This window comes from Coregonus clupeaformis, unplaced genomic scaffold, assembly GCF_020615455.1.
Source record: "Coregonus clupeaformis isolate EN_2021a unplaced genomic scaffold, ASM2061545v1 scaf0438, whole genome shotgun sequence".
Classification (NCBI taxonomy): Eukaryota; Metazoa; Chordata; class Actinopteri; order Salmoniformes; family Salmonidae; genus Coregonus; species Coregonus clupeaformis.
In genome coordinates this window covers 1-19,205 of record NW_025533893.1, presented here as the reverse complement: position 1 = coordinate 19,205, position 19,205 = coordinate 1, and positions in this window count along the sequence as shown.

Sequence of the window (19,205 nt, the reverse complement as noted above, 5' to 3'; positions counted from 1 at the left end):
GACCACCTCTCAATCAGAAAGATTTCTGGCTCCCAGGTGTCTTTTATACAGGTAACGAGCTGAGATTAGGAGCACACTCTTAAAAGGAGTGCTCCTAATCTCAGTTTGTTACCTGTATAAAAGACACCTGTCCACAGAAGCAATCAATCAATCAGATTCCAAACTCTCCACCATAGCCAAGACCAAAGAGCTCTCCAAGGATGTCAGGGACAAGATTGTAGACCTACACAAGGCTGGAATGGGCTACAAGACCATCGCCAAGCAGCTTGGTGAGAAGGTGACAACAGTTGGTGCGATTATTCGCAAATGGAAGAAACACAAAAGAACTGTCAATCTCCCTCGGCCTGGGGCTCCATGCAAGATCTCAGCTCATGGAGTTGCAATGATCATGAGAATGCTGCCTATGACCCCAAGAACACCATCCCCACCGTCAAACATGGAGGTGGAAACATTATGCTTTGGGGGTGTTTTTCTGCTAAGGGGACAGGACAACTTCACTGCATCAAAGGGAAGATGGACGGGGCCATGTCCCGTCAAATCTTGGGTGAGAACCTCCTTCCCTCAGCCGTGGATGGGTATTCCAAAATGACAATGACCCAAAACACACGGCCAAGGCAACAAAGGAGTGGCTCAAGAAGAAGCACATTAAGGTCCTGGAGTGGCCTAGCCAGTCTCCAGACCTTAATCCCATAGAAAATCTGTGGAGGGAGCTGAAGGTTCGAGTTGCCAAACGTCAGCCTCGAAACCTTAATGACTTGGAGAAGATCTGCAAAGAGGAGTGGGACAAAATCCCTCCTGAGATGTGTGCAAACCTGGTGGCCAACTACAAGAAACGTCTGACCTCTGTGATTGCCAACAAGGGTTTTGCCACCAAGTACTATGTCATGTTTTGCAGAGGGGTCAAATACTTATTTCCCTCATTAAAATGCAAATCAATTTATAACATTTCTGACATGCGTTTTTCTGGATTTATTTGTTGTTATTCTGTCTCTCACTGTTCAAATAAACCTACAGTTAAAATTATAGACTGATCATGTCTTTGTCAGTGGGCAAATGTACAAAATCAGCAGGGGATCAAATACTTTTTTTTTTGTAAATAATATTTCACATAATAATATCATTATGTGTGCCAGTGTTTGTGTTTGCGTGCACTGCGCATTGGAACAATTGTAAATCCATTGTGAAAGGCTATGAAGTTTGCGTTTCAAATTATTCAGATATTATTTATATTTTAGTGTCACCTATCAGTTGTAACTGTGGATGCTACATCGGTCTATTGCTGAACTTTGATCAGTGTGTCATTTTGTCGAATGAAATTAAAATATGTCACCATCGGTGGCTATCGCTTGTATATCTTGTCTACATTGGTATTTACATTTGGTGAAAATAGTTTGTTAATTTCGGTTGATATCCTATGTCACTCTGGTTGTTGGAGCCATCTATGGTGAATTTGGGCTTCATCAACGTTTATTTGATTTATTTGAGTAAATCTGGCTTTGATAATAGTCAGTGCTTACCCAGCCACCGACCTCACGTCATTGAACTATACTACAGGTACTGTAATGGTAATGGTTGATCAGTACTTACTAGCATGTCCAACTGTCCCACATGATTGGCAGAGGAGTGTCTCACAGAAGACAAGCTTTGTTCTCCTTACATCTGAGTGAGAGAGACACAGAGAGGGAGCTTAAGAGGCGTGTGTTGGAGTACAGAACACTAAAGACCTCCTGAACAGTGTTTGTTATGCTTACCTTGTTTCTCTTGCATTGTCAACACCTTTGTTATTTGGATTTTCCCTGTTCTCTTTTTATCTTTTAAAATCTGCCTTCGGATAACAATGCTCTGGTATCAAAGAGACGCGGGCTCTTACAAACGGCTTCGAGTGTAACGCGGGTGGGGATCGTTTGGGAAACGTTGGCGCGTGGATGACAGCTGCACTTTCCGCCATGGTAATCATGCAGAATCATATCTCACTCGTCATTCATTAGAACGGCAGACACACCTGGCCTTGAAAGGCAGCCATTACTGCAAATGCTCTCCATCTAATCTACAAAACCTTTGTAGAAGTAAAAAAAAACTACGAAACAAAGGAAATCAATCCATAAGATGGACACTGTACACTACAAATGATATATCAAATATTCAGTGTTACACAGAATATACCTAATAGTGTCTCCTGTTAATTGTCAGTTTGCATGTGTTATGGGGCTAGTGATATGACTTAGTATTTTTCTTTGCTAGCAACAACAGTGTCACATTAAGGATAAACCGTCTTTTTGAAAGAAGAAGAGCATATTTCGGTTCCATTCCCCTGAAAAACAGGCAAAAGGAAAGACAAGGTCTTGGGCACAATGCGGGGATGCAAGCAAGAGGGAGCTGAAAAGTAGCTATCACATTGGCAGATAAATTCTACACACAATTATTCATCCTGGGCCCATGACATGTAGATTAATGAGTTTGATAACCCAGGGCTTTTCAAAGAACTAGATCCCATTCTGTTGTGGCACTCCCTCCACCGGCTCCTTGCAGCCCTCACACTAAAAACAGTGCGTTGGTATGCCGATAGAAAGAAACAAATCGATTGGATTTTAGCAGCGGTCATCAGCAGCAGGGTGGTGTCAGGGTCGTTACGGCTCTGAGAATGGCTTCTCTCACAGAATCTCTGTCGGTCTGTCTCTGTGTGTGTGTGTGTGTGTGTGTGGGGGGATGGGACACACACTGTTGGGAGCAGGGTGTGTGTATGTGTGTTGGTGTGTTCCTTAGTGTATTTGGGGGGGTGGCTGTGAGGGTTAAATTAGCCTATCCCTGGATGGTTATAATGAATGAACGGAGAAGTTTCACAGATGTTCTTCAGAGGGGAAGCCGACCTACAGAAGAGACTGGTTTATCCAGGGGAGAGCGGGTGGCTGGGGGTCACAAATAGCTAAAGAAAATTACAACAACAACACTAAACTATACATAGTTGTGGATGAATATAGTGGTTAGAAAACAATGGTTCATCGCAACAACAACAACTGCCACCAGAGTCAGTCATGGTGTGGTTACGGAATCTAAGATAAAGAATGAGTGTAAGCGTTAAAGGGGCAATCTGCGATTTCAACATCCACTTTTGGACTTATAAATTAATGATATGTACCCATTGATTCTTGAAGAATATAACTTATAAATGCCTCATAAGCTTAGTTCAACTGTTGTACCCCATCAGGACCAAAAACATAAGCTTGTTTTACTCCAATGTTTGTAAGAGTTGAAAGAGTGAGCCTCAAAACATGATTCAAACTAGAATTGTGATGTCATGGATGGTCAGTCCTTGTATCCAGAGCTCTGTCCATTAAAGTGGTTACATTTATCCAGCCCCATCCCTCAGCTTTTTACCGAAACAATGTGTTTTTATTGTTTCAATTGCAAATTGCCCATTTAAAGGACATTGTGAGTGAAAGAATCAGTCAGTAGCTAGGTACATTAATTCTGCAGAGTCAGGCCCTGACCCAGCCATGCTGTCCTCCTGTGAGAGGAGCTGTGATGAGAGAGAGATAGCTGGCCCATCCATCCGTCAAGGCCTGGGTCTCGATCCGCTCCTCTCATGTATTGACAGCTGCGGATTGAAAATGGCTCTTTGATTGGCATGCCCCACTGTGGCACTGCCAAACCATTTACATAATTTCCCACTCTTTCAACTGTCTGTCTGTCTGTCTGCCCAAACCAAACCACGGTCCTGCACTTTGGGGCTGAAGCCTGAGAGTAAGCATTATTGTATTGTCCACTGGGGGTCAGGTGAGAGGCTCGCTGTGACCTCATCTCGTCCTAGAGCCAGGAAACAAAGGTTGTGGAGCCAGAGATTTCTGTTTCTGTATCTGTCTCATTGGATCAGAAAATAGGTAAGGTTTTGTGACTTTGTGAAGTCCATGCAAAACTGCATTGCAGTGATGTATACTCTTTTGGGTTCCATGTAGAACCTTCTGTGAAAAGGGTTCAGCATGGAACCCAAAAGGGTTCTACCTGGAACCAAAAAGGGTTCTTCAAAGGGTTCTCCTATGGGGACAGCCAAATAACCAATTTAGGTTCTAGATAGCACCTTTTTTTCTAAGAGTGTAGGACATAGAACACATAGTGTAATTTAACATGTGCGATAGGCACACTAAAACCACATCATTCTTGTACTGTTCAGTTGGATTAGTTGTGATGGAGAAATACAGCTTGAAGTTTTACTAATCCACATCCCATTTTCTCAGAGACAGAGCCACAGGGCAGCCCATCTCCCCCAGAAAGACAGACAGACAGTCCAGACCCCCGTCCCCTCAGACCAGACTGAGCTGCTGCTGTGGAGTGGTTTGCTCTCTCAGCACTGTTCTGTTCCGTTGCTCTGCTCTGTTCATTCATCACACAGGCCTGCAGATATTGAGAGGCCTCCCCGTCTCAGAGTCGGCTGCTGTCAACGATCCCCACCTTTGTTTGTAATTGTCTCTAAGCGATCTCTACCCCTCTCTCTCTCTCTTTCTCCTCCTCTCTCTGTGTGCTCCACTGGTCAGTAGCGCTTCTCACCACTCCTGGGACCAAAGTCAATGGATGTAGGCGCTCAATGAAACTCTCCAAGCTTCTGATAAGGATGGTGCAACAACATTTACACTTCAGAGTGATGAGTCTGGAGCTATATTTGTTTGACTTTTCAGACTTGTGATAGTTTTCTCATTCGAATGCAATCAATGTGGTGTATCAATTTGATGAGAAAAGGAAATTGGTTACCAGAGTGCCCTTTGTGCTAAAACAGAACACACATGTGCATACACACACACACCATTTCAACAGTAAAGTGCAGTCTCATCACCCTGTAAGGCAGACATCCTGAATAAAATGGAGTGCCATTAATATTTATGCCTGTAAAGTGCCTTCATAATCAGACAGAGAGATGTCACATGGCGTAGTGTGGGTGGATGTGTGTCACATACACAAACACGCATATGGACGTGGAGCAGATAGAAGCAGACACACACATATACACACTCTCCATTCCCAAATCCTTCAGAATAATGGAAAGTGCAGGGCATGGGCCAGTGTCCCAATGTAATGCACAAATGGTCATTTTGTTGGGTTTTCCATTAACTGTAGGTCCAAGTTATTTCCTCTTATAATCAGGACAGGAATACAACACACTCTCTCCTCCCAGGACTAGGCTATCCGCTGCAACTAAGCAGTAGAGTTCTAGCTGTTAAACTTTTTGTTTTGGCAAGTCTTCAATCTGTAGCCCACTTATGAAAAGGTTGTGTTTATGTCCAAGATTACCAAAAAAAGAATGCCAAAAGCTGGACACACACCACAGGCACACACTGACCCTGACATATTGATAGGGGTGGTAGAGGCACGTCCAGGTCGCATCGAGGCCCGTAGAAATCACAGGGAGAGAGCCAGGTGGGAGGCAGAGAGAATAAATAAAGCATGCTGATGTTTCAGAAATGCTCTTGCTGAGCAATACAATGCTTCAAAGTGTGCATGTCCATGAAAAAAAGTGAAATCATGGGGAAGGCGCTACAGCCGTGAAACAAAATGATTTGAGCACATCCAGCTGGGCTGAAGTAGAGAGAGGTCCAAGGAGAAGTGAATTCATCTGTGCCTGGCCTGCCTTCACCAGGATGCTCGGAGTCTGCATGGCATCCCAAAGAGAGAACACACATACTGTACTTTACTCTACACTGATCTCACACTGGCCCTCCAACCACAGGGCAGCACCAAGACTCTGGCACAGAGTAGCATACTGTACACGTAATCGGAAGAATTGTCCTCTTTTTCTCCTTAACCTTAATCCCATCCAAGTCTCAGTATTCTGTCTGTAATTATCTGTTTTGACGTCATGGAATGTGTTGTACGGGCTCTTCCAAACAATGCCATTCCTGCAGTCTGGTCCACAAGCACAGATGAGAATCAATGGGTTTAGAATCACCTGGCTTAGCTTGTTCTTTGCCATACTACTCAGAGTCGATACAGAAAAACATGGAGTCCTCAGCACTCACCTCCATGGCAAACCTTTCAATATCAACAAAAATTAGAGAGAGAGAGAGAGAGAGAGAGAGAGAGAGAGAGAGAGAGAGAGAGAGAGAGAGAGAGAGAGAGAGAGAGAGAGAGAGAGAGAGAGAGAGAGAGATAGAGATAGAGAGATAGAGAGAGATAGAGAGAGAGAGATAGAGATAGAGATAGAGAGATAGAGAGATAGAGATAGAGATAGAGATAGAGAGAGAGATAGAGAGAGATAGAGAGAGAGAGAGAGATAGAGATAGAGAGATAGAGAGATAGAGAGATAGAGATAGAGAGAGAGAGAGAGAGGGAGCGGACTGGAGTGTGTGCATTTGCAGTGTGTTGCAGTACAGATGTCACTTCCTATAACATCGGCAGCATGGTACTAGGCTGGGCTGTGATTGTGCGGAGCAAAGACAGGTATCTGAGTTAAAATGGGACAATGCATTTTAAAAAGCAGGTGCCCTTCAGAAAAGATGTAGCAGCTAAATGTCTTGTGAAAAGTCTGTAAATATTATATCGCCTGGCTGTCATACAAAAGCGAGAAACCATCATGAAGCATGAAGGAAATATCATTTCATATTCATGTGACAGTATTAGCCCCTTTCATAAGCAAACTGAAATATTTATCTATAAAATGTTCAATATCTTCACTGGTAATCTAAAAGAAAAGACAAAAAAATGTCTAATAATAGCACAGAGATGAGATTGAATGTGGAGGTAAAGTCTGGTTGGTTGGTTTTTATTGCTTGTTATTAAATCTTGGCAAAACAATTATTTTTTCTCTTTTGTTAGTAACACAAAACAATTAAAACACTGCCCCTGGGCTGTGGGGCTTTACAGTAATGATTAAAAAAAGGAAATTGTGATACACAAGCTATTAGACAAAGCCATAATCAAATTCATTAATTTTATTCATTCTGAGGGTGACAGGTTTTCTTAAAGTGACACAAACCTTAAGCAGGCACATAGCCATAGTGGGCTCAGTACACACACTCTAAAGCAGGCTGTTGTTTTTGTTTGGAATTATTTTGATCTAATGTAATTGGGGATTCACACTTCACATACAGTTGAAGTCGGAAGTTTACATACACCTTAGCCAAATACATTTAAACTCAGTTTTTCACAATTCCTGACATTTAATACTAGTAAAAATTCCCTGTCTTAGGTCAGTTAGGATCACCACTTTATTTTAAGAATGTGAAATGTCAGAATAATAGCAGAGAGAATTATTTATTTCAGTTTTTATTTCTTTCATCACATTCCCAGTGGGTCAGAAGTTTACCTACACTCAATTAGTATTCATTAGCATTGCCTTTAAATTGTTTAACTTGGGTCAAATGTTTCGGGAGCCTTCCACAAGCTTCCCACAGTAAATTGGGTGAATTTTGGCCCATTCCTTCTGACAGAGCTGGTGTAACTGAATCAGGTTTATTGGCCTCCTTGCTCGCACATGCTTTTTCAGTTCTGCCCACACATTTTCTATAGGATTGAGGTCAGGTCTTTGTTGTCCTTTACCTTGACTTTGTTGTCCTTAAGCCATTTTGCCACAACTTTGGAAGTATGCTTGGGGTCATTGTCCATTTGGAAGACCCATTTGCGACCAAGCTTTAACTTCCTGACTGATGTCTTGAGATGTTGCTTCAACATATCCACCTAATTTTCCTTCCCCATGATGCCATCTATTTTGTGAAGTGCACCAGTCCCTCCTGCAGCAAAGTACCCCCACAGCATGATGCTGACCCCCCCGTGCTTCAAGGTTGGGATGGTGTTCTTCGGCTTGCAAGGACCCCCTTTTTCCTCCAAACATAATGATGGTCATTATGGCCAAACTGTTCTATTTTTGTTTCATCAGACCAGAGGACATTTCTTCAAAAAGTACGATCTTTGTCCCCATGTGCAGTTGCAAACCGTAGTCTGTTTTTTTTATGGCTGTTTTGGAGCAGTGGCTTCTTCCTTGCTGAGCGGCCTTTCAGGTTATGTCGATATAGGACTCGTTTTACTGTGGATAAAGATACTTTTGTACCTGTTTCCTCCAGCATCTTCACAAGGTCCTTTGCTGTTGTTCTGGGATTGATTTGCACTTTTCGCACCAAAGTACGTTCATCTCTAGGAGACAGAACACGTCTCCTTCCTGAGCGGTATAACGGCTGCATGGTCCCATGGTGTTTATACTTGCGTACTATTGTTTGTACAGATGAACGTGGTACCTTCAGGCGTTTGGAAATTGCTCCCAAGGATGAACCAGACTTGTGGAGGTCTGCAATTTTTTATCTGAGGTCTTGGCTGATTTCTTTTGATTTTCCCATGATGTCAAGCAAAGAGGCATTGAGTTTGAAGGTAGGCCTTGAAATACATCCACAGGTACACCTCCAATTGACTCAAATGATGTCAATTAGCCTATCAGAAGCTTCTAAAGCCATTACATCATTTTCTGGAATTTTCCCAAGCTGTTTAAAGGCACAGTCAGCTTAGTGTATGTCATCTTCTGACCCACTGGAATTGTGATACAGTGAATTATAAGTGAAATAATCTGTCTGTAAACAATTGTTTGAATAATTACTTGTGTCATGCACAAAGTAGATGTCCTAACCGACTTGCTAAAACTATAGTTTGTTAACAAGAAATTTGTGGAGTGGTTGAAAAACGAGTTTTAATGATTCCAACCTAAGTGTATGTAAACTTCCGACTTCAACTGTATATGTTACATCATATATGGAGTGGATCTCTGTTGTATTAACAAATCTGTCCATTGCTGAAAGCATTGCATTGTTGCACCACAACATCATACCATGTTCGCTAACATGCATTACCTGAAGAAGATCCGTTTTGGATGGAAACGTTGTCAATAAAGAGGTGAATTGAGATCTTTAACAGTGTCTTGTTCTACGCTAACATGCATTACACATGGGCAAAAACACACTGGGATGTGTCCCAAATGCATGCATTTGCAAGCGTGCACACACACACACACACACACACACACACACATCCGAAGGGAGTGCAGACTAGAGGGAAAGGAGGGAGGAGGATGAAGGGGTAGCCCTTGAAACGGATGAAAAATCTGAAATAGAAATGACCACAATCAATTCTGAAACACTGCACAAAATTAATTAGAGTTCTGCATCGGAGGCCTGTGTGAGGATCCTGGCCGCTTGGCCCCATTTGTCTCCTGCCTCCTGCGATACGCCAGAGAAGGCTGTGGAACAAGCCGGTCCTGCCCTCACCCCGCCAGCCCCTCACCCTGCCATCAACGGCCCTGCCGCACAAATGATTAACTCCAAATTATTTAAATGATCTCACAACAGCCACGACAGGACACACGGCAGAGCGGGAGGAGAGAGGGAAAGAGAGGGAGACAGAGGCAGGGGTGGAGGAGCAGATTTATAACCATTCATCAATATCAACAGTGACGAGCGTCGTTGGGCCGTGCACACACACACACACACACACACACACACACACACACACTGAAACAATAGAGGCCATGGGCTTCTCTCTCTTTACTCCACATTTCCTCCACAATACGACATTCTGTCCTCACCTCTTCTCTTGTAAATCATTTTACATCAATATTATCATTACTATCTGTCTATCTTGTCAACTTGACAGTTTGTATTTAGTCTATCCAATGGACAGTGATATTCATCTAAAAACATTCTCCCCTCTTGTTCCTTCTTTCATAAAGTGAAATATTTGGTTTCTTGTACAGTATATTGAAGTGCAGGACATTCCCACTGCACTGATATGCACACATACTCCATAATATGCAAGTGGAGAGGTTTATTAACTGAATTCTCTAGAAGCTGACTCTGCTTTCATTCAACGCTTTTGGTCTGTCACTAGAAATCCACCACTTAAAACACTGAAATATTTGAAGTTCTTGTCAAAACCACAGTCTTTTCAGAAAATGTGTAATACTAAGACGCAATTAAATCAAAAGGCTTTTCACAGCCTTAGAACTTCAAGACGATGTTAACTTTTGGACAAAAGGGCTCGTATTGCTGTGGACGGGGGGATACATCCCCGCTGTCAGAAACGAAGGGTTAATGTATCACGATTAGCACTCATGGGTCCTGATCTGATATATTTTTAATTAACGGTACCCCATTCAAGCGCTTGAAGGAACAAAAAAAGAGAAACTTTTGACAGCTCTAATTAATGAGCGTGCGAAACATGGAAGCTGATCTCATGGAAGACGTTGGCTTCATTAGACAAGCCAGTCTGGAGCACATCAAACGGGCCAGAATGGCCTGTCTGATCCCTGCTTTTATTCCCCCTCAGAGTGGCGGCCGGGAGAGGGAGCGAGAGATGGAGAGAGATGGAGAGAGGGGGAAAGAGTAAGAGAAAGAGAATGCAGGGACAAAGCGAAGGCGAGGCTGCCACATCACAACAGGAGAGATGAATGACTTTTTACCTCTGGACACAAGGCCTTAATGAAACCTCCAGGGGCTAAACAATGGCATCTCGCAGATATACAGACACACACACACACACACACACACGAAACATTCTGCGCATCCACAAACTCTCGTGCATAGGCACATCTCTTTCTCTCTCTCAAAGAGGGCAAACAACAGAGAGTATTCTGGGCCAGGTAGACATGGAATACTGGCACTCAAATGGAGACCACAGCTACCTACAGTAAAGCAGGTCAAAAAGACATAGCTCTCTTTATTAGCTATCAACGTCAGCAGGTCCTTACCACCCAAAACCTATTCTAAACATACAGTGAGGGAAAAAAGTATTTGATCCCCTGCTGATTTTGTACGTTTGCCCACTGACAAAGACATGATCAGTCTATAATTTTAATGGTAGGTTTATTTGAACAGTGAGAGACAGAATAACAACAAAAAAATCCAGAAAAACGCATGTCAAAAATGTTATAAATTGATTAGCATTTTAATGAGGGAAATAAGTATTTGACCCCTCTGCAAAACATGACTTAGTACTTGGTGGCAAAACCCTTGTTGGCAATCACAGAGGTCAGACGTTTCTTGTAGTTGGCCACCAGGTTTGCAGGGATTTTTTCCCACTCCTCTTTGCAGATCTTCTCCAAGTCATTAAGGTTTTGAGGCTGACGTTTGGCAACTCGAACCTTCAGCTCCCTCCACATATTTTCTATGAGATTAAGGTCTGGAGACTGGCTAGGCCACTCCAGGACCTTAATGTGCTTCTTCTTGAGCCACTCCTTTGTTGCCTTGGCCGTGTGTTTTGGGTCATTGTCATGCTGGAATACCCATCCACGGCCCATTTTCCATGCCCTGGCTGAGGGAAGGAGGTTCTCACCCACAATTTGACAGTACATGGCCCCGTCCATCGTCCCTTTGATGCGGTGAAGTTGTCCTGTCCCCTTAGCAGAAAAACACCCCCAAAGCATAATGTTTACACCTCCATGTTTGACGGTGGGTATGGTGTTCTTGGGGTCATAGGCAGCATTCCTCCTCCTCCAAACATGGCGAGTTGAGTTGATGCCAAAGAGCTCCATTTTGGCCTCATCTGACCACAACACTTTCACCCAGTTCTCCTCTGAATCATTCAGATGTTAATTGGCAAACTTCAGACGGGCCTGTATATGTGCTTTCTTGAACAGGGGGACCTTGTGGGTGCTGCAGGATTTCAGTCCTTCACGGCGTAGTGTGTTACCAATTGTTTTCTTGGTGACTATGGTCCCAGCTGCCTTGAGATCATTGACAAGATCCTCCCGTGTAGTTCTGGGCTGATTCCTCACCGTTCTCATGATCATTGCAACTCCATGAGCTGAGATCTTGCATGGAGCCCCAGGCCGAGGGAGATTGACAGTTCTTTTGTGTTTCTTCCATTTGCGAATAATCGCACCAACTGTTGTCACCTTCTCACCAAGCGGCTTGGCGATGGTCTTGTAGCCCATTCCAGCCTTGTGTAGGTCTACAATCTTGTCCCTGACATCCTTGGAGAGCTCTTTGGTCTTGGCCATGGTGGAGAGTTTGGAATTTGATTGATTGCTTCTGTGGACAGGTGTCATTTATACAGGTAACAAGCTGCGATTATGAGCACTCCCTTTAAGAGTGTGCTCCTAATCTCAGCTCGTTACCTGTATAAAAGACACCTGGGAGCCAGAAATCTTTCTGATTGAGAGGGGGTCAAATACTTATTTCCCTCATTAAAACGCAAATCAATTTATAACATTTTTGACATGCGTTTTTCTGGATTTTTTTGTTGTTATTCTGTCTCTCACTGTTCAAATAAACCTAGCATTAAAATTATAGATTGATCATTTCTTTGTCAGTGGGCAAACGTACAAAATCAGCAGGGGATCAAATACTTTTTTCCCTCACTGTACACTATAGCCAATTTAATTATGTTCCCATGTTAATTCCTTCCTATCTTGTGGTATGTAATCTAAGGGCTTGTGAAATCCCATCACCTCTCCCGTGTCAGGCGCCTGGGGACATAACTCAAAAAGGCGTCCACTATCGCTTGTGCAGCCAGCTCATAAGGCCGTGATAAAGCCAGAGCCGGGGACACAAACAGAGACATCAATCTTCACTGATCAGGAGCAGATAGAGAGAGAGAGGACCAAACATGGAGAAACAAATTGGATGTCAATATGGAAGTCTAGGACCAGGGCCCTGGCTGGACAAAGTCCACCATCATGTGACACACTGAACACCCCCCCACCCCTTGTGTGTGTGTGTGTGTGTGTGTGTGTGTGTGTGTGTGTGTGTGTGTGTGTGTGTGTGTGTGTGTGTGAGAGAGAGAGAGAGAGAGAGAGAGATAGTGTTTTAGTTTGTTTGTATCTATAGGGGATAGAAGGAGATTAATGACTCGAGAAATAACTTCACATTCCGACTTGCCCGATTAAAAAGAGAGAAGACATTGTTTTCTTGATTGCTGAACAATCGCTAACTATCCTGGAAGAAATCTGAGTTTCATTGATCCATCAAATCTCCATCAATACAAAATAGAAGTCTCACAATATGTCAACATTGAAATCCCTACCGTCAACATTATTCTTATATCAAAACTCACATCACTAATTTTTTATGATGCTGCTTACACAGGAATAGCTTACAGTGTCTTAGCAATCTTTACTCAGACAACTAACTGATTGTTAGTGGTGGAGAAAAGTTCAAAGTTGTTCAGAGTTCTTCTCCAAACTTGTTGAGCTACTCAGGATGCGATTCAGTCAATCAAAGTCCAAATGATTTATTAGCATGTGTGACATTTCTGTGGCACGCTGCTTCAGGGCCTACCTCTATCTATCCCTCTCTCTAATTCTCCCAATTAATGCATAAAGGCAAGCTCGGGTTATCGTTTCCTCTATTCCTCCCTCCATCCCTCACTCCCTTTCCATCACTCTCAATTAATGTGAGGGGAAGCTTATCTGTTCTCTCTGTGCTCTTATGAATATGCAAACGCCTCTTATCCACACGCCAGCCTAAGGTGATGGTTACAGTGCTCAACTCAGTGCATAAAAATGCACTTCTTGTTTGGTGGCAACGTTACAGACGAGATAGAAAGGGATGCTGTGTATGAATACTGTTAACGTTCCATCAACCTTTGTGGTTATTTCTGACCTTGTAAGTATACACTTTGGTCCTGGTTGTTCACTCCCTGTTGTTTGTGGTTATGGTCACTCCCATGTTCCGTCTGGGATTGCAATCAATGTGTCTCTATCACTGAGAGTATGGTATACAGGCGAGGAAAAGAAACAAGGATCCACCACTGATCATTCCTGATGATATAGCCTTACTAAAGGATCCATGCCTTTAGTGGGAAATAGGGGCTGCAAAGAGCATGATACTGTTTCTCACTCTATAAAAATATAAATGTTTTTCTCTATTATGGAGACAGTGACTTTTATTTTTGTTGGAGCTCCTCAGTTTATGAGCTGCTGCCACAACAAAGTGCCATTAGATGGGAAGCTACAGGGGTAAGGGTAACAGATGACTGACAAGGAGAGGCCTGCACTGGGATGGAGCAAGCGACACGACTTTAACCATTTATAATCCGCACCTCAACATCAAGGGGAAACCTTTTATTATTGACAGCCCAGATGCAGGATGTCAAATGTTTACCATTGCTTTCAAGTGCTGCATCTGAAGGTTCTTTTATTTCCTTTTTTCTCTCTCAGAAGACAATTTTTCCTGCACTGCACATTGAAGGCCTCTCTTACCATGTGATCACTGATTAAAGTCCCTTAAGTGTCACCTGCCAGCCAACTCCGCCACTGTTTACACTGGAGCAAGGACGCCAAATTAGGCTCCACTAACACTTTCACATGGTAGAGAGTGAGAGTGTGTGTGAGAGTGAGAGAGTGAGAGAGTGAGTGAGTGAGTGAGTGAGTGAGTGAGTGAGTGAGTGAGTGAGTGAGTGAGTGAGTGAGTGAGTGAGTGAGTGAAAGAGAAAGAGAAAGAAAAAGAGAGAGAGAGAGAGAGAGAAACACACAAGGCTCCACAAGTGAAGAACAGAGTTCTATTCCTTTTGGATAAAAGCTTCCCGGGTGATTTTTATCCAATCTGAAAATCTATCATGCGGAAACGTTGTGGACGTCAACAAATATCATGTCAAATAGACTAACAAATGTAATAAAGTGTTTTACTGTGCTTTCATTTGAAAAAGAGTAATAATACATGTTGTTTTTTCCGCTACTAGTTTGATCAGTGGAACGGAGGAGGGGAGAATGGAGTTGCTTTGTTTCTGTCTGTGCGTGCGGGCGGGCAGACGAGCATTGGGCTTGATAAATGAGAAACAAAAACATGCATTGTGCCTGCTTTATTTATACCACTTGTTCAGTGAGGACATGTCGATCCAGATTCTCAGTTCAAAGGATCATGAGCAAACAAAGCATGAGGAGATTCATAAATTAGATTTGTCATGCTTTGTGGAGCAGTATTTTATGCTTTTTAAATGAGTAAAGAAAACATCATCGGTGTGAGACCATTTTTGTGCCAGTATCAGGCAGGATACAACCAGGAGGATGGATTCAACCATCCAGTATGAGGAGCATGTTCTGACAAGAGTGAGCTGCTTCAGTTGTGGTTAACAGCACCATCTGTAGGAACATTGAGGCAGTGCCACCACGAGCTAAAACTGCACTTCAACCCCCTCTCGAATCACTGGTCTGTCTGTTCTCAAAGTCATAGACCATGCAGATCTACTGCTTAAATTAATAAGTTATCCTTGGTCCTTATCCATACATATAATTTAGGTGTAAATTATTTTCAAGTTTTGTTACAGAATGGTCAAACGTGACAGTGTTTTAGAAACGGACACCTCTCAGCATAGGAGAGCAAAGGGTGAAGATATGAATCTTACATTATTGTGCCATAATAACGCCACATGGTTCTCTGACACCTGATTGAGGTCCGTCACACATCCCATCATCACCTCACCAATCCCCCACTCTGGCCCTGTGCTCTAATTATCCTGTTGACCTTGATACACGAGCAGTCCATGAGGGAGAGCGATGGGGGTGGGGGGTGGGGGGTGGGGGGAGCATTAACTGCAGGGATCATGCCAGTCACATCAGCATATGTGTCAGTAAAGCTGACACGCATGCCACTTTGCTGCTCCACTGCTAGGGGTGAGCACACCCTCATGTCACATCCTTAGATCTGTAGCCCGAGGCAGGTAAGGCCCCCCTCGCTTATCCTATCACCCATGAACACCCTCAGATGTACATGTACAAATGTTTATAATGCACAAAATAAACACACACACACACACACACGCACACACACACACCTCTGACATACTAAACAGACCAGTCTGTTCGGTGAGAGTTATAAATTGTGTGGGTGAATGTAGTCCTATTTCATGACAGACCTAAAATTAACAAGAGCAAATGTATTCTCAATGAAGTTCCCATAATGCTCAGCCACCTATCCGTTCACCCCAATTAAATGTGAGCTTTAGTTGGCCTTTAGAAAGACCACCTTTCTCATGACAAATTAAACATTACTAGAAAAGATAAAGATTGAAATAAAAACATTTTTTTTAAGTCAGCAATAATAATCCCAAACCTAATTATAGACAGTGCAGATTTTCCAGACTGATTTGCTCCAGCCAATTAATTTATATTATTTTCTGGATGACATTCAGAGCTGCATCCTTTTGTCTTTCTTTCTCTGTTCACACCCACACAGATTTCACACGGCTTCCTCACCATACGCAGCTCTCAATGCTTCCTGAGTTCTGAACCTGCGACACACAATCATATTCAGCTGTAATATATCATTGTATCATTCTTTCAAACTTGTCTCTCGCCTTGAAACATAAAGCTGTGACCTTGACCCCCACCTATAGTTTCTGCTGCGTGGTGATATGAGATATCAAATATATATTTATTTTCTCTACACACGGTGACGCTGGACACAAGAACACACTCTCTCACTCCATTATTGGATTCCTTAAATCACTGACATCAGTAGCCATGTCTGGATGAAACACACAAACCCCTCACCTTACTCCTGAGTTACTGTCACACTAGCCAACCTCAGTATTACCACCGCTTCTTCTTCTTCTTCTTCCTCCTCCTCCTCCTCCTCGGCCTATTTCTATCCAGTGATGACCACAGGCCTTTAGTCCTGCAGTAATACTTAAGAGGATAATAGTTTCGCACCGGCTTTAATTAAACACTAATCAAAATGAAGGCCCATGGTTAGGCTATGGCCTACATATTGTACATCTTACAGTGTAATGACTTTAGAGCCCATGAGGGGCTTCCTTTATTCAACCTGGAAATACACCCAACTTTATCCCCATCAGGCCAGGCAGCGATCAGAGTTACTAGCGGCTTTACTCCCAGAGCTCAAGGTCACAAGTTCATATAGGGGTCAGATAACGGTCAGGTCACCACTGTGGTCCCCTCCCCTTCATCGTGTCCCTCTACCTAATTCTATGAGTTAAAAGCGGAGTGGCTGGAGGGGACTTGATCCAGACTAATGGATTCTTTAGGGTTGTGTTTACCAGTCATAAACACAGGCAATGGGGTCACGCCACCATGTCTTAGTGCATTCTGAACACTGAGAACAACATCACTCTTTCAGGTCCCCATAAAACCCCACCAACGTCTGTCCCTGTCCACTTGTCCACTTAGCATGCGTTGTGTCGCAGCACTCATTTATAAAAGACTATAAGTACAACAACATAAAGTACAAGACGTATGGTTGTTTTAGTAGGAACACATATTAAAGAAATGTAAATAAGTTGACTCTCCAACGTCTAAATGGTTTACATACTATACAATGACCTTTCTTCATTAGCTCAAGACCTTTATGCACAACCTGATTATATATTTTAGATGTTCTGTCTCTGAATACTTCACCTTAAATCTAATAGAGAAACAGTAGATAGAAAGGCAGTGTATTAACTCCATGCACAAGGTGTTGTTGGAGGAGCGTTGCACTGGTTACGTACTGACAACAGCTGGTTGTTATTGAGCAGACCAGGGTGTAGGCTACACAGTGAATGAGAAGGGCTGTATGTGCGTGTGTGAAGTGTTTGCTTGCAGATGATGCTCTCTCGTTAGATGACGTGCGTTTGTGCACTTGGTTTGTTTATTTCAAAGAGGAGACTCAAAGCGAATTATGTGCTGTATGGCAATATTAATGTGGAACGTGAGCGGCAGTATGCCTTAGTCATTAAGACACATTAACAGTGATTTCAGGAGGCTGATGTTCGCGGCCATCTCCTTTTCAGCTCAAATGGGAACGGATACAATGACATTACTGCCTCCTCGAGACATCCACAGCAGAGGAATATGTTGTGTGAAGAGAAAAAAAATTATAGCGGAAACAGGATTGTTTTTCCTTCATCAGCAGATAACAGCATTGCAGCATGACAAACTTGAAACTCTGCTTTTCGCCCTGGGCCAAGTTAATTGCATTAATTTTCTCTGACAATTTCACAAAAAAGTAAAGACAGAGAGGGGGAAAAAAGGAACAACACTGAGTGTGTGTTTGTTACAGAAGTGCCCCTGTCATTTTTCAGCAATGATGAAATTAGTACAAAGTGTTCTCTCTGGATATAATCAATCATTACTTTCACTCGGTGCCACCGAATACTGCTGAAACCATATTTCCCCCCACTTGAGGACAAATGCTTCTTGATTGTGTGGCACCCTTGTCTATAAATATATCTCAGTGCAGCTCCCTGCAGAATTAGGTTTGAGTTTTTCCAGAGTAAACATCTGTTTCTGCAAGCCCTGAGACAGACAAACTGCTGTGCCTCTTGACCAGAAAAGATCAACGCCTGTTAAGAGAGAGCAGAGCTGTGGTGCCTGTAGCAAAGTATTACCACAGTACTGGGACACATGTTGAAGTACTAGTGAACATTGACAATGTGTTAGTTTTGATTACCCCATCTATAAAATCAAAACCCTATAGAAAGACTAGGCCTAATATTTCAAATTGTGCATGCAAGATTCAACATGTTTTCTGTCTCGGAGTCTTACAGTATTACAAAATAAAATGTACAGTATATACATATTGGTACTCATACAAATGCTAAGAAAAGCTGACAGTAGGCTGTGTTCAGTGTTAAAAACAACAAAGCTCCCATCAGCGTTATCATGGCTTTCCCGGGTCCTTTCAGATGGTGATTGAGCCAGTGGTGGAACATGGTGCCCTGCTGTGATTTGTAAGGGTATTTTGACTCTCATTTCCCCAAGCCACACATGCGGTCGGTCGCTGGGCCTTGTCTCTAGTGCATACTGTCCAGGCCTCCCAGAAGAAAATCTGTTCCAAATCGCATTACAGCAATTTCCCATTTGGAATGCTCGGACAAGCCCCAACAGAAATCAAATATTTATCATGTTGTATTAACCCCCACCCACCCCCATATACACACTAACACCCCTATCGCTCCATGTGTTGGCTAGTCTCTGCACTGAATTAATTATCCTATTAGGCCATAGCTCAGGTGTTTTGTTGTTTGGCTGGGTTTACACACACACACACACACACACATGTGCGTGCGTGCACACAGACACACACACAAAACGTTAAATGCACATATACACACACACGACCGCGTATGGCTCTTGATATTACCACCAAAAGTAAATCTGTCGTAGATCGGTCTGCTCTATTGAACTGTTGTTGTGTATCACACTGCATGTTATCATTGTCTGGCTAAATAGTGTGTTTAAACCTCTACCCACATGTGCATGAGTCAACAGACCACATATTTCAGTACATGAAATCTATGTTGGG